We start from the raw sequence: 17500 nt of genomic DNA, 5'->3' as shown, positions 1-17500 counted from the left end.
GTGCATTGCATGCGTCTGTCCTGTTCGTACCTGCGCTAATGGGGAAGACTAAAACGGGACACTAATGGAGGCATTAATTGGGGATACTAATAGGGGACACTAATTGGGGATAATAATAGGGGACACTAATGGGGGACACTAATTGGGGACACTAATGGGGGACACTAATAGAGGAGACTAATTGGGGATACTAATAGGAGACACTAATAAGAGACACTAATAGGGGACACTAATGGGGGACACTAATTGGGGACACTAATGGGGGACACTAATAGAGGACACTAATTGGGGATACTAATAGGAGACACTAATAGGGGACACTAATAGGGGACATTAATTGGGGACATTAATTGGGGACACTTAAAGGGGACAATAACGGATGCCATCAATGGGGGACACTAATTAGGGATACTAATAGGGGACACTAATGGCGACCACTAATAGGAAAGACTAATTGGCGATACTAATAGCGAACATTAATAGGGGACACTAATTGGGGACAGTAATAGGGGACACTAATGGAGGCCACTAATAGGGGAGAGTACTTAGGGATACCAATAGGGGACACTAATGGAGGTAACCAATAGGGGACACTGATGGAGGCCACTAATTGGGGACACTAATGGGGACACTAATTGGGGATACTATTGGTGGACACTAATAGGGGACACTTAAAAGGGACACTAATGGAGACCACCAATGGGGGACACTAATAGGGGACACTAATTGGGGATACTAATAGGGGACACTGATAGGGGACACTAATAGGGGACATTAATTGAGGACACTTAAAGGGGACAATAATGGATGCCATTAATGGGGAACACTAATTAGGGATACTAATAGGGGACACTAATGGAGACAACTAATAGGAAAGACTAATTGGCGATACTAATAGCGGACACTAATAGGGGACACTAATTGGGGACAGTAATAGGGGACACTGATGGAGGCCACTAATTGGGGACACTAATGGGGACACTAATTGGGGATACTAATGGTGGACACTAATAGGGGACACTTAAAAGGGACACTAATGGAGACCATCAATGGGGGACACTAATAGGGGACACTAATTGGGGATACTAATATGGGACACTAATGGGGACACTAATGGGGGACACTAATAGGTGACACTTATAGAAGACTCTAATAGGTGACACTTAACGGGGACACTAATAGGGGATACTTATAGGAGAAACTAATAGGGGACACTAATTGGGGACACTAATGAAGGACACTAATTAAGGACACCGAGCTAAGAAAATAAGCTTTCCAACAGCATATAATTTATTTACAGACAACTGAAACATTTTATAAAAGCGAAATTTGAACGAAAAAATTTAAGAAAAATAACACAAAAAAAAAGTTTTCCAGGCAAAATTTGGTCATTTTAGCGTTGATTGCGAATTTTTGGATGCAAAACTAAATTTTTTTTCAGTTTATCTGCTTTCTTGGACATAAATTTGACCTGACCTGACCCGACCTGCAACCTGACCTGACCTGACCTGACCTGACCTGACCTGTGACCTGACCTATGACCTGACCTGACCTGACCTGTGACTTGTGTTTTAGAACCGCCGTTTCAAAATAATCTTACCTTTTCAGTGATTTTACGGTAACGCTTGAAATTCCATCAAATGCACCACAATCCTTTTCTTTATCCTTTCCGAAGCCTGTAGTGTAATTTTTTGGCCGAAAAACGTGATTAAAACCGCTCCGCAATCACTTTAAAAAGTTGAAAATTTTGCCTCCGCTCGGAGTCAAATTGCCTGACTAGCAATGTCCGTCATGTAGGCGTCATGAAAGCTAGAAAGCCGAGATTTACAGGGGAACTGGGGCTATTTCTACCCAGTAAACACGCCAAATTTCAGCGCGATCAGTGAAAATGGCGGCTTTCTACGAATCCTACACGAATGATTCATGAGTGTGTGATTTCCATAGAGGACTAGGAAAAAGAGTTTGAACAGCATTGTGCAACAGTATTTAAGTCTAAGCACCCATTTAAAAAGGTTACATTTCGATTATTGTTGCGATGGCCAATCACTTCATGTAAGCTAACCATTTTAAAATGGGTGCTTAGACTTCTACTGTTGAACAACGCTGTTTAAAATGGGTGTTGAGGCTTAAGCAAGCACTATTTGAGATGCTGCTTACACAAGTAGATCAACAGTACTCATTCGAAATAGTATTTTTAGGGTAGTCTATTTGGGTAGTCCATGGACTAGGGGTCAGCGAAATGTACCAACCCCCAATTTCCAGGGTTGAGGAACTCTTTTTAAAGCAAATGTCAAAATCCCCATCCCATGCCCAATCCCCACCCCCTCCTCGGGCTTAATATTGATAGGTGCATTACTTACTTAATTAAACATCTGGCCCCAATTGTTCAAACGATGAATAGTACGTACTATCCACCAGATAAATCACAATCCAGTGGATTAGAAATTAAGTCATAGCCAATTATTGCACTATCCAATGGATAGTGATTTATCCGGTGGATACCTTTATCCACCTTTTGAACTACTGGTGCCAGGTCAAAGCTTGATCTCGGAACCTCCAGCTTGGAAGTCCAAGGCGGATTGACCCGGGAACAATAATCCCCCGGTCCATGGACCGCATCCATTTCAAATAGCGCTGATAAACATTATTTAAGTCTAAGAACCCATAATGGCCCACATGTGTGCAGTCTGGGATAATTGTAACAAACAAAACACACAACATCATGAGCGCTTATTACAAAATCAAGCAATGCGCATTATTCTCGGGGCTAACCACAAGACCTGTATACAATACATGCGATCCAAACTAAGACTACTATCTTTTAAAGTGGTACTATGATCAAAAAATCATTTCCTTTTTTTCTTCAGATTTTGAAAGCGTGTTCGCTTAACACCTAACTGGCAAAATTGTGAGCTTTGAGTTTTATCCAAAGGCTGTTTATTTTGAGTGTAAGTTTTGGATTTCATGGTCCGCCATTACTCACGTTCAAAACTGGCCGATTTGACCCCAGAGGGTTGGATCTAGAGAAAATGACGTCATTTACTCACTAGCTTAAAATTTTAGCGTGTAAACGTAATTTATTATGTATGCAAAACACGGGTTGAAAAGTCTGAAAGCCCGAAACTCCCGTGCTGCATATTAATTAGGCCGCGTACACACGTATTGCATTTTTAAACTAGTGCGTGTTTGACGTCATTTTCTCCTCGACACAGCTCTCTCAAGATTATAAAGTTAGTAATGGCGGACCAATAAATAAGAAAATTTCAGCTAAAATAAACAGGTGTCCTTTTAAAATCAGACCTTAAAACTTGGGTGAGTTAGTGTTTAGTTAACATAGTTTTGAAATCCAAAGGAAACACAAAATTTTTTTTTGGTCGTAGTACCACTTTAAGTAGCAGAAGATGTTTTATGAGACTGCAACTGGTGTACAAGATCATAAACAACACACATGCTATGCCAATAGGGGCTTTTACTTCGTGTAAAAGACACACATGACGTAAAACAATAGAACAAAATTCGTGAAACAATACCTAATCAGAATTCTAAATCCCTAAAGACCCCTAAAGCTTTTGTTACGTCATGTGCGTCTTCTTCACTAAGTAAATGCCCCAATAGGCCATTTCCGAGTTGCTGCTTGTCTCGGTTTCGAAGTGAGTCTTGGTGCTCAACTATTGAAAAGGAAATTAGTTTGATTTGCATAAGAATACGCAACTCATTTCCATTTGAATGGTTGTGCACCAGGACTCGCTTTGATACTGAGGCATGCAGCAACTCGGAAATGGGCAATTCGAATCTTTCACCCATCCCATAATACAGTTTATTTATTTATTCATCAGGAGCCCATGGGCTCCTCATGGGCTCCCGTATTCATTCATTCATTTATTTATTTCTTTATTTATTTATTTATTTATGTGGGGGAGGGGGTATTTGCATTAAAACAATGAATAGGAAGCATGATTCAGTCCCAAGAGTAATTAACTTGTACTGTTTTATATATACAACCCCCCCCCCCCCCCACCCTCTCCAAAAAAAAAAAAACATGCAGATATTGCATTATGGTGGAAATAGTCAATTAGAAGGATACTTGGTTTAACGCTCCCAGTTACATGATCGTACTTTTAGAGATAGCTTACCAATAGGCAAGCTAAGAGTTAAATCAACTATAAACCAATTGAGTTTTAAAAATGCAGTCAAAATTGTTCCTCTATTTCTTTAAATCTTGATGCAGATGCACATGTTTGTAGTATCTGGAAATATCTGTTAGCCTTTCTATTCCTGATTTTAACTTGATAATGTGTATATTTGTAATGATACTATTAATACGAAGACGAAGACCGTAGAAGACGAAGACGAAGACGAAGACGAAGAAGAAGAAGAAGAATATCAAGACGGACTCCATACGTTTTGTTTAATTTTCATTGTTTCTTTCTTTCACTATACAGGCTCCTTATCAACTGTTGTTCTTTTAGTATTCATAGTTTTCAAATAGTTTTGACTTGGTAATGACGTTTAGCTAACCTCGAAACGTTGTCGTCTTTTAACAAAGTTTCTAAGCAAGTTTTTAGTATGTTAAAGAATATTTCGATATGTTTCATTGCACTATTTTATAGTTAGATACTATTAATACCAATACCATTATATTGCTACTAATCCAGCCAAATCTCTGAACCTCTGGATCTCCAATGTAATTGCTATAAAATCCCATGTAAAGGGTGTACTTGGAATTACGTAGGAGAAACCGAAAGATGATTCCAAACCCGAAAAAAAGGAACATCAACGAAACCTAAAGAACTACACAAAGAGTTCAAACGTTGTGAACCAAGCGTGACAAAATAATCACTCCATTGACTTCGATAATGCACGTGTAATGGACAAGGGCAACTTCCGTGTTCAGAAAACGCTAGAATCCTGGCACACTGCCAGAAAGGTCGGCGCGGACAATAACTCAAAACCGTTGCCTAGGCAATACTCCATCTTACTGCAATTAGACAACATTTACACTTTTATCCTCTCGCTTTTTCCGCACTTCTTTTGTACTTTTATATGCAACAAATTTTTCGCACCTCCTTTCGTATATATTCCCATTCATGCCCCAACTTTTTTACTCGTTAAAGGATATAGACTGATAGCCGAAAGCTAATGCTCTTAATCTTTTAACCAGACAACGTTTTTTTTACCACTTTTTAAATATGTCCTATCCTGGTTACAGCTCTATTTTGACTGAATTATGCCAACTGATTCTCATTCTGCTGTGTTGATGACCGTAAACACCGAGAGAACAATACTCGCTTGAATCCCTCTTTAAAATTTGAACTGCGAAAAGCGTATAATACGGGATTAAGACATAAAGTAATGTCAAATAGCAAAAAAAAGATATCGGAAAGTTTTAGGAACAATCCATGGCTTATCTCCATCCCGAGACAAACAGCGTCTAATACAGTGATCGGGCCGTAACCAATGAGAAATCCACTTGTTGCCAGCATAAAAGTGACAAGTAGTTTCCTTCTTTCAGAATTGTTTTCGTGAGTATTTTCGGCCAATATCGTGCCGGAAAAATACAATCCTTTTATCAGGGATCCATAACAAAAAAGGAACACCACTGTGGGAATGTATGCAGTGAACGTTGAATATATGAGAAAATAAATTCTGACTCCCGATGAACCAATGCATAAATATTCTTTGCTGCTCCCTACAAGGAAGAATCCTGGAAAACCGATGACAATGCTTAAAAACCAAATGACAAAGATTGCTCGTTTGATACTCTCTTCGTGCAAGCGTGAATTCGACCTAAAAGGTTTCAGTATGGCGCGATACCTTTCCACTGCCAGTAGTGTGAGAGTTAAGGCTGAAGAACTTATCGAAATGTGCACAACAACAATACATGACTTACAAGAGAATTTGGCGAAGTCGTCGTTCACGAATTCAGGATCACGAAAGCACACCGAATAAAACCAAGCCATCAAGATGATAATTGAATCGCTTGCCGCCAAGTTCGCTAAGAGATAATTCGTTGTCGTATGCATTTCTCGTGTCTTGTGGACAATTCGAATGATTAATATGTTGCCAATGAAGCCAAAAATATACAATGGAATGCACACAATGATGAAGACAAAGTAAAAGTTATTGGAATCAACCATATTGGCCTCCCCTTTAGTTTATCTATCCGCTTTTTGAGAAAATAAAACGGTTAGTTGTGATCAACGACTCTAATCGTCCACAGTTTCACCCGCTGGTCTAGAAACACAGTTGTCAAAATTTCCAATTTTTTTTTCACCTTGGAGATTTTGCGTTGTTTCGGACACAATTGGAAAGTTCCATCAAACAAGAATCGTCGCACCAATTTTGAAAAAAACACAGACGAAAAAAAAGTGACCAGGTGTAGGACGATTCAAGATTATCTTTAAGCGCGGTCATTTATCTAGGGAAACAAATTATGAAAAAAAAGATGACACGGTTACCATACTTTTTGCCAGCTGGCAAACTAAGTCATTATCGATAATCCGCCTATCACTTGCGCCAAGTCTATTAGCCGACCTTGAATACATTAATTTACGCATATTATATATCGCCCACCAAGGCTTTAAAATTTCTTTCAAAGTTGAGTGTCCATGCGAATTAAAGGCCGTTCAAGAAATATACCGCTTTGCTCGTTGGTTATACCGTCTTGAAATTCATGAAACGGAAAAATGGCAAAATTTGATGCCTCGCGTGGAGCACGCGCCATGTGCAGAACGGCTCAGGTGGTAAGGCACCAAGCCCCACTCGGCCCAGGATGGGGTCTCTGTCGTTTTAAATTTCCTTTGTTGTAAGTGCTATAGGAAATTTGCGCACCTTGCAGTCGTGAGGTTGGGTGCGCGCAAATTTTGCGCCAGAATCATGTCGGACGCTTTTCTCACCGAAATCATGTAAAAAGGAACGCGTATTCTGTACATTCGGATGGAATTGTCTTCGGTTCATTGTGCCGTTGGGAGAAGAACAGTAAAGAACTATAAAAAGATAGATATTTTAAGCGTGTTATTATGAACTGCGGGCCAGCAGGCCAATATTTACTGAGCCTGAGGCGAATAATTGTTTTAGTGTAATTTTCAGCGGTGAATATCAAGAAAGTGCAAAACAACGGGCTAAAACAAGATAAAAAGGCACGAAAAGTGCTTGATTGGCTTAGCAGCTGCGCCTCCAAATGTTATATTCACCGGGTAGCGCGATGAATGTGACACTCCATTCTTATATTCACCGCTGAAAATTATACTAAAAGTCTTAATTGTTTAGTTCAGGAAACTGAAACCTGGAAAATGTCAAGAGTCAGAAGGACAATAAATTAATGTAATGAACTTTTTACTATTTTTAACTTTTTCATTTGACATTTTTCTAACACTTACGACGATTTGCAGGTTATTATTTGAGAACAGAAATATTTTTTTCATTCGTTACATAGTAACTCAGGTAAAGAACCTAAACAAATGCCATCATCCGTAACTTTTTAAAATATACCCCAAAACTGCGTGAAATCAGTAACATATTAAGTAGACAGGTGTAAAATCCAGCCTTTGTTTGGAGGTTAAGGGCGGTGAGCAAATAAATAGGTTCATGCAAGTGATATCGCCAAATTGCACTAAGAAATTAAAGTTCATTAGTTGTAGCTTTTCAATAACCTTCATTGCTAAAAAGTTGAGTACCAATTCCATGATTAAAAACTTATTGAACACATCTTTCTTAATTGATGGTTTTATTGCCACGGTAACCTAACATAAGGTCCGAAAGTGCCATTCACTCTAAATAGTTGGAACAAACACCAGTTGTCAAAATCCAACTTCAAAATGATTACAATTAGCATTAGAGCGTTCTAGAGAATTCTCAATAGAGAAATGGAGAGTCAACCGATAAACGTTAGGTGGAAACTTAAATTTTGCCAAAAATTGATGGAACCTTTCTTATTCAAGTTCATTTCCTGCCGTTTGCATTGAACTAGATTAGGGGAGATAAACTAAGAATAAAGCCAGGATCCGAGCCAGGATTCGAGCCAGGATCCGAGCTAGGATCCGAGCCAGGATCCGAGCCAGGATCCGAGCCAGGATTCGAGCCAGGATCCGAGCTAGGATCCGAGCCAGGATTTGAGACCTAACCGAGACCTAACCGAGACCTAACCTAACCTAACCCAGACCTACCCTAACCCTAACTAGACCTAAGTAGACTAGAACCAACCTAAATAGACCTAACCTAACCGATTCGAGACCTAACCTAACCGAGAGATTCGAGAATAAATAACGGAGAAAGCTCATTTTAGCTCGAATCCTGGCTGGAATCCTGGCTCGGATCCTAGCTCGAATCCTGGCTCGAACTTTAGGTATCCTCAGATTAGGGCAAATTCTGCAAAGAGAGAAGTGAATTCACGAGTGCAAGAGAATTTAAAGACAATTTAACAAAGGACGTTTTAAGTGAGTGTCATATTTGGTTCTTCAAGCGCATTTTGTTTCCCAGTGCATGAAACATGTTTCCAAAACGCTTAATTATTTGGAGGTTCTTCCAGGTGTCTTGGGTAAAACCAGAACAATGCCCATTGCAAATGAGGATCACGGAGACAACGAGAAATTACCTTAGGGGACAATGCAGCACAACGCATTCTCAAAATGCAACCGAACAAAGATCGGAATATAATTAACATCGCTTCAAGAAAGTAACTTTTTAAGGGAAACGTGAATAACAACCCCACCTCCTTTTTCCTCACTTCTTCTCTAAGAAGCCTGGTAGAGATTCCCGGACTGTAGTTTGGGGACGTACGAGGCAGGTGGCAGAATTTTCATGCAAACGCGACAGTGGGTCCGAGGCTGCTAAAAGGGAGCTTAAGCAACGACAACGGCGACGGCAACGAGAACGTCACGAATTTGCATATTTAGTGGGTAAAAACAATAGCTTTGCACGCCCTGCACGTGCGTTTTTCACTTTTGTCCATTTCGTTGCCGTCGTCAGCAAAACAACAACGTGAAATAGCCAAGTTTTTGGTTTTATGAAGAACGTCAGCACTTGAGGATAAATTTTCATTTTCTCTCCTAAAATGGAGTGCCGTTCCGACTGGTGTCATCTTTGAGGAAATACCACACCCTTGTCATATTAAAAACGTTGAAATAGTCACGAAGCGATTAAAATAACGCAAATTTATATTTTGAGATGACGTTCTCGTTGCCGTCGCCGTTGCTTAAGCTCCCTAAAGTAAAAGAGTCGCCCTTTCTTCAATTTAACTAACCAATCATTATTAAATATGGTACAGAGGCGGCGTGGGAGGTGGCTAAGGAGACGGCGCGGTTCAGTGGTTAGGGCATTAGGTTTGCATGGGGTTGCCCCAGGCTCAAAATCCCGTTCCTGTTTCCGGTTGTCCCGGATTCAATTCTACCAGGCTTTGTAAATAGCCTTTACTGATTAGAGTGTAATGTGAAGTGCTAGTTTTCTAAAAATTTTAAGCAAGAGCCGATACAACGTAGATTTGATTTTAGTGGTGTATTATATTTCGGCTGTCCAAACCAGCCTTCTTCAGGTACAATGAGAGTTTACATTGAATTGCTTCTATGTATATATATATATATATATATATATTTTTTTTTTTACAGGATAATTCGTATATTTATATAACTATCAATACAATGATATATATATATATATATATATATATATATATTTTTACAGGATAATTCGTATATTTATATAACTATCAATACAATGATTCTTTGTAGATTAAATGTTCGTTACAAGTACGTAAAATTCAAACGAACCAACAATATTATAGGGAACACAACTGACATAACGGTAAAAGTTTAAAAGTGTAATGCTAAACTGACATGATCAACTTGTTTGTTGAGTTCGGGTTTCAACCGCTCAATATGGAAGCTCTCCTTGATTTTGAGTTGATAGAAAGAAGTAGCATTATCAATAATTTTAAAGCAAGAAACATCACAATTATCGCGACAATTTTAGTTTAGCATTACACTTTTAAACTTTTACCGTTATGTCAGTTGTGTTCCCTATAATATTGTTGGTTCGTTTGAATTTTACGTACTTGTAACGAACATTTAATCTACAAAGAATCATTGTATTGATAGTTATATAAATATACGAATTATCCTGTAAAAATTTTAATGTTACACTCACTATGGCTGAAGATGATGTTTGAAACATCGAAACATGTTCCGAAAATTCAAAAGTGTGGTTGTATTTTTTAAAATATTAGTAACACTTGTGCTATCCAGACCATTTGGAATATATGTATATATATAAAACATGTCAGTTACCACGAATTTAAACGACGTTTAAAAGACCGTTTTAATGAACACCGCCGCACTTTAGATAACGCTAGCACCAAATCCAAACCTAAGGCCGTAAGGCCAGGGAAGCTTTTTTAATTTGAAAAGGCAGGACAATTGATCCCAACGGTCTTAATATCCGCGAAGAAACGTATTAGATTTCAGTTTATTATTTTGCGTGATTTCCGTTATTTTTCCGTGACTCTTAGTATTTGAATTCAAATTCGTTGTAACTGCCATGTTTTATCACAGTTTTCCCAGTATTACGTCAGCATCCATTTACTATATATATATATATATATATATAAGTAGAATGATAAAGATTGAGTATCCAACGGTGATGCCACTTGCGAGGAGGATCCAAAAGGATACAAAACGTCTTGACTCAGATAAGTTAGTCTCACTAGCCTCGCTCTCAGTAAGGCTACATTAAGAGTTGTCTTCAATCAGCAACAGTCAGAACTACCCCACTAAAAAACAATTCAATCTGGCACCCCCCCCCCCCCCCCGCCCTCCCCTCATGTACAGTACTGTACGTCAAAGTAGAGGACAACGCAGAAGCAGTTACCAATAGGCAACAGTCACAGGTGCAGCAGAAACACCAAGACCCTACATCGTGAAAATGGACAGAGGCACACTTAGATGAAACCGTTCACATAACAGCCATTCCAGGAAGTAAGCCTGAGATTCCTAATGCCAGGGAACAGGTTGAGTGTCTGCTGACATGCCACTCATGACCTGTGAAGTCTATCAAATCACCTTGTGTTTCTTCAAAACCAAAGAGACTGATCAGGGGTCTGGACTGAAACTCTTGGATCCAATTGTTGTTAGATGTTTGTTCTCAAGCCCCTAACAAATTCATGTAGTTTGCCTCTTATCTGAGTTCAAGTTGTTAGCAACTCTTAAGGACCGTGCCTACTATTCTTTTTGCACATTTCGAGATACTCAAGGGTTTCCTATGGATGTTGCTAATTAATACAGGGATAATTTTTTTGCGCCGTTTAAAACTATGAGGAGAAAGCAGAACTCAGCAAGTGCTCATGGTATCCAAAAAAAATTGGGGATAACCATGGTTTTTTCAGAGATAATAATAATTATTATTAAGCTTCAATTTGGAAAAGAATGCCATACATTACTTTGTATTTTACAGCTTTTTCCAAATTGTTGATAAAGTTTCTTTGAAAAATGCCTGGTTATCCCCAATTTTCTTTTTGGATTTCAATAACAACTTAACCAATTATTAAAAAAATTAATAGTTTTTGAGCATGCCGTAGCAAATAAAAGAGGCTGAGTAAACACTGCCTGTTTGTGTCTGGTGAATGAGTCTCGTTGCGATAAGTGTTGGCTCCCACTATTAAACACTTCTAATTTGATAGAGAACCAAAAATGGAAAATGATTGTCTTACCACAACTACGTACCCTGTGACCCTTATGAAGGATAACAGATTCTGACATTACCTTTGTTTTGAAGTTTATAATTTTTGGACTGTGTTTGGATATTCCAAGTAAGTTTGGACTTGAAAAAGTTTACAAAATGTGGGCAGAGTAGGCTCTATACATGTCCAAAAAATGTTAATTTTCTTAATAAGCTATTTAATTATTGAATAGAACCTACACCATTAAACAGTGTGAAATAAAATGAACCATGTAAATATAACAAAGCCTATAGGTTAGTGATGGTCTTACCACAACTGCTCTGTGACTCTTATAAAGGATAACAGATTCTCACATTACCTTTGTTTTGAAGTTAATTTGGACTGTGTTTGGATATTCCAAGTAACTTTGGACTTGAACAAGTTTGCAAATAAACATGTTTGATAGTAGAACAATTTCAAGGGAATTACCTTTAAAAATATTTATGTGAGCAGAGGGGCATTCTGTCTGCGCGTGCGCGACTTTGAGATCTCTTATGAGCGTATGCGCTGGCCCGCCATAAGCAGCAACCAAAATAATGGCGGTCTCCGTGGCGAAAAGTTTCGAGTTCGTGTCGTTATCTCTGTCGTTATCTGTGTCGTTTATCTTCCTCGTCTTACGTGTAGACGGTGTCAAAAGACGGAGAGAGGGTTGGGCTGTTTATGGCAAAAAGTCACAGCAAAGTACTTTCGAATAATAAGGGGAAACCATAATTTATACCGAGTTGTTTTGGTGTGGAACTGTCACCGAGTCAGTAATCTTTATAAGGCTTAGTTATTTGCAAAAGTTGCAGAATTCGAAGGGTCAGACATTTTACCGCGTTATAGTTTTGACTGCAACCTACGTGTTTATCTCTCAATGTACTCTTCTGCTTTGTTAGGCGTTCTTGTTTGAAATGTGTTAAAATATCACGAATTTCAGTTCCATTATGAAAATAAATGTTCACACCCAAAGTTTACGGTAGCTTGCCTTTTTTGGTTTCAAGTTTGTTGGCATGAACATAAACGAGCGTGAATGGCGGGCCAAAAACAGCAGCTTTGGCCAAATTATGGTCAGAGTAAACAGCCAGAAAATAGAGAGTTGGTAATTTTACCACAGGAATTTTTTTTAGAAATTGTAGAACGTTTAGAGATTCTGACAAAGAGTAAGTCGGCTTATCACGTGTATTCATCCATGCACACCACTGAAAGTCTTCTTCTCGGTTTCGTGTATTGCATGGAGCACTTCATATTGAAAATTACCTCAGGGATTTAGAGCAAGATAGCTGGTTAAGATTTTGAGTTTCACCACATGCATAAATCCCTATGGAACTAAATCTAGGGAACTAAAATAAATAACCACTGTTTAGGGCATAGCAAGGTCTATGATTCCCAAGTTGTACTTGAACAAGCTGCCATCTTGAACATTGTACACATCTCTCATTCTGTAAGAATGATCGTATCACCTACAAGCAAATTTAGTTTCCTCTTCTCTATGTTTATTTCCAAATAATCAGACCATTCAAGTTGAAAATTGATTACAAAATCATTGACAACAGGAAATTAGTACTAAGTTCTGACTAGACCAAGGCTCCAAGCCCAGGAAAAAAAAACCGATGTTAAGAGTAACAAACCAAAGAGAATTCCTTTTTTTAATATCAAGCTCCAAGCTTTTAAACTTTTACAAGTATGTACTGCACTAAAATATAATATAACTTTTAGTTCTTTGTTAGTATGAGATATGAGGAAATGGTCAACAACTGTATTCACAATAAATGGGTATCGAAAACTCAGTGATCACGAGTGTTTTTCTTCATACATGTATAAACTTGCTGGTTCCTTACTAAGACTATGACATGCAACATTATATTTCATGTAGGATGTGACTCCAACTGGTGAAATCTTAAGCGTACATTGAATTTATAAGCAACAAAGAATGCTATTTGTATTTGAGCCTGATGAATTGAGCCTCTATTCAGCACATCTGTCAATTTTACTGCAAACAAATTAATTATCTATGAGTGTTTAATATTCCAATCATAATCCAGAACTGGATAATATACAAAGAGCTTCAAATATGGCTGTTTCACATAACTATTCTGCCCATTTATCTTCATTCACTACTGGTTCGCAAGGTAACACGCAAAAAATGGCGCCACACTGTGTTCGATCTTCAATGGCTCGCGCACGCGCAGACAGAATGCCCATCTGCTATATATAAGTAGTTTTTAATCTTTCAGAATGAATAATAATAATAACAATAATAATAATAATAGTTTAATTTTTCTATAGCGCGAGAATCATAGAAAGATGCTTTCGCGCGCTTTACAATACAAATGCAACATAACTAGTTTACAATAAATATGATATAAAGCATGAATAAAGTAACCATTATAGCAACAAAATTATACTGATGCAAATTACAACTGATCAGTACCTGATCATAATCTGTTAAAGTTTATATGCTTTTTGGAATAGGTGACTCTTAAGAAGTCTTTTACAAAACTGTGCACTCTTTGCACAGCGGACTGCATTAGGTAATCTATTCCATAACAATGGCGCAGCTGCGGTAAAACTACGATCACGAAGTGTGCGGTTTTTTTGCTCTGGGTGGTTGCAATAAAAATTCACCAGACGATCTTAGACTATATCTACTAGATACAGTTTTTAGGGTAAGATTCCCTGAGATAGCTGAGATACGCTGGTTCAAGTCCATGAATATCTTTGTAGGTAATAAGTAGTATCTTAAACTCGATGCGGTATTTGATAGATTGCCAGTGGAGTCTTCTTAAAATTGGTAAAATATGAACGAAATGACTTATCTTACAAATAAGCCCGGCGGCAGTGTTTTGAACACGCTGGAGTTTCTGCGGGTTCAGTGGCAGACAGGCCGTAAAGAGTACTGTTGCAGTAGTCCAAACGGGAAGTGACAAAGGCATTAACTAAATTTTGAGTATTATCGAAACTCAAAAATTTCCTGATTCTTCTAATATTACGATTGTACATGAAAGAAAGCAGATCTGCATGTCTTATTAATATGAGTATCCATTTTGAGTTGGTTATCCAGCCAATATCCAAAATTTTTGACTATAGTGGAAGATGAAAACAGTCGTACCCATTAAACACAGTGAGTCAACGTTAACTTTCGACAGCTGCTGCCTCAATGAGGATATCGCCCACATTTCTAGCTGGTGGAGACAAAACAGATTAATCAGTAATCACAAGAAATGTGAAGTACTGCTAATCGGCAACAGGAACACTGTAGACACTTAAGGGGATTTACAAATTTTCCTAATATATGGCAAACTGTTAAGGCAGAAAAACAGTTTTATGTACTTAGATGTACTTAAGAGTGCACATAGACCTCCGATCTTTCTTTGAATACGCACGTTCGTGCAATATCCCAAAAAGTTTACCCTAAGCTGAAACTGCTAAACAGGTCCTGGATCTCTAAGTACCTTAGCCACAAAGTGAAGACGAAGAAGAAGAAGAAGAAGAAGCCTAATTTGAATATCAAGACGGACTCCATACGTTTTGTTTAATTTTCATTGTTTCTTTCTTTCACTATACAGGCTCCTTATCTACTGTTGTTCTTTTAGTATTCATAGTTTTCAAATAATTTTGACTTGATAATGACGTTTAGCTAACCTCGAAACGTTGTCGTTTTTTAACAAGTTTTTAACCAAGTTTTTAGTATTTTTAAGAATATTTCGATATGTTTCATTGCAGTTTTTTTATAGTTAGATACTATTAATACCATTATATTGCTACTGATCCAGCCAAATCTCTGAACCTCTGGATCTCCAATGTAATTGCTATAAAATCCCATGTAAAGGGTGTACTTGAAATTACGTAGTAAAAACCAAAAGATGCTTCCAAACCCGAAAAAACGGAACATCAAAGAAACCTAATGAACTACACAAAGGGTTCAAACGTTGTGAACCAAGCGTGACAAAATAATCACTCCATTGACTTCGATAATGCACGTGTAATCGACAAGGGCAACTACCGTGTTCAGAAAACGCTAGAATCCTGGCACACTGACAGAAAGGTCGGCGCGGACAATAACTCAAAACCGTTGCCTAGGCAACACTCCATTTTACTGCAATTAGACAACATATACATTTTTATCCTCTTGCTTTATCCGCACTTTTTTTGCACTTTAGTTTTATATGCAACAAATTTTTCGCACCCCTTTTCGTATATATTCCCATTCACGCCCCAACTTTTTCACTCGTTAAAGGATATAGACTGATAGCCGAAAGCTAATGTTCTTAATCTTTTAACCAGACAACGTTTTTTTTAACCACTTTTTAAACTGTCCTATCCTGGTTACAGCTCTATTTTGACTGAATTATGCCAACTGATTCTCATTCTGCTGTGCTGATGACCGTAAACACCGAGAGAACAATACTCGCTTGAATCCCTCCTTAAAATTTGAACTGCGAAAAGCGTATAATACGGGATTAAGACATAAAGTAATGTAAAATAGCAAAATGAAGACATCGGAAAGTTCTACGAACAATTCATCGTTTATCTCCATACCGAGGTGAACAGCGTCTAGTACAGCGATCGGTCCGTAACCAATGAGAAATCCACTTGTTACCAGTATAAAGGTGACAATTAGTTTCCTTTTTTCAGAATTGTCTTCGTTAGTATTTTCGGCCAATATCGTGCCGGAAAAATACAATCCTTTTATCAGGGATCCATAACAAAATAGGAACACCACTGTGGGAATGTATGCAGTGAACGTTGAATATATGAGGGAATAAATTGCGAATCCCGATGAACCAATGCATGAAGATTTTTTGATGCTCTCTTCAAGGAAGAATCCTGGAAAACCAATGGCAATGCTTAAACACCAAATGACAAAGATTGCTCGTTTGATACTCTCTTCGTGCAAGCGTGAATTCGACCTAAAAGGTTTCAGTATGGCGTGATACCTTTCCATTGCAAGTAGTGTTAGAGTTAAGGCTGCAGAAGTTATCGAAATGTGCACAAAAACAATAAACTTACAAGAGGATTTGACGAAGTCGCAATCATGATCAAAGCACACGAAATAGAACGGATACATCAAGATGACAATTGAATCGCTTACCGCCAAGTTCGCTAAGAGATAATTTGTTGTCGTATGCATTTCCCGTGTCTTGTAGACAATTCGAATGATTAATATGTTGCCAATGAAGCCAAAAATACAAAATGGACTGCAGGCAATCATGATGAAGTTGAAGACAGAGTAAAAGTTATTGTAATCAACCATACTGGCCTCCCTTTAAGTTTATCTATCCGCTTTTTGCGAAAATAAAACGATTCGTTATGATCAACGACTCTAATCAGCCACGATTTCACCTGCTGGTCTAGAAACACAGTTGTCAAAATTTCCAATACTTTTTTCACCTTGGAGATTTTGCGTTGTTTCGGACACAATTGGAAAGTTCCATCAAACAAGAACTGTCGCACCAATTTTGAAAAAAAACACAGACGAAAAAAAGTGACCGGGTGTAGGACAATTCAAGATTATCTTAAAACGCGGTCATTTATCCAGGGAAACAAGTTACGAAAAAAACAGATGACATGCTCACCATAGTTTTTGCGGGTTGGCAAACAAAGTCATTATTGCTAATCCATCTGTCACTTGCGCCAAGTCTATATTAGCCCACCTTGAATACATCAATTTACGCATATTATGGGCGCGTTTTTTTGGGACCATTCTAGAATAGGAATACTCCGAATAGACGGTAATCGTGTTCTTTTGGAACCAGTTCGGCAGATGAGTTCTTTTGGGAATTGGTATTCCGTGTATTCTGTTATTCGTAA

The 17500-nt window shown here is 38.2% G+C and overlaps 1 long non-coding RNA gene across 4 annotated transcripts in view; it reads right to left on the bottom strand.

Annotated features, from left to right (window-relative positions):
• Positions 1-17500, bottom strand: part of LOC138003466 (uncharacterized) — a 67593-nt gene that overhangs the window by 20432 nt on the left and 29661 nt on the right. The gene's annotated exons all lie outside the window — the stretch shown is intronic.

This window comes from Montipora foliosa, chromosome 5 (genome assembly GCF_036669935.1).
Source record: "Montipora foliosa isolate CH-2021 chromosome 5, ASM3666993v2, whole genome shotgun sequence".
Taxonomy (NCBI): Eukaryota; Metazoa; Cnidaria; class Anthozoa; order Scleractinia; family Acroporidae; genus Montipora; species Montipora foliosa.
The sequence above is the reverse complement of the archived record's forward strand: the minus strand, read 5'-3'. Positions and strand labels throughout refer to the sequence as shown.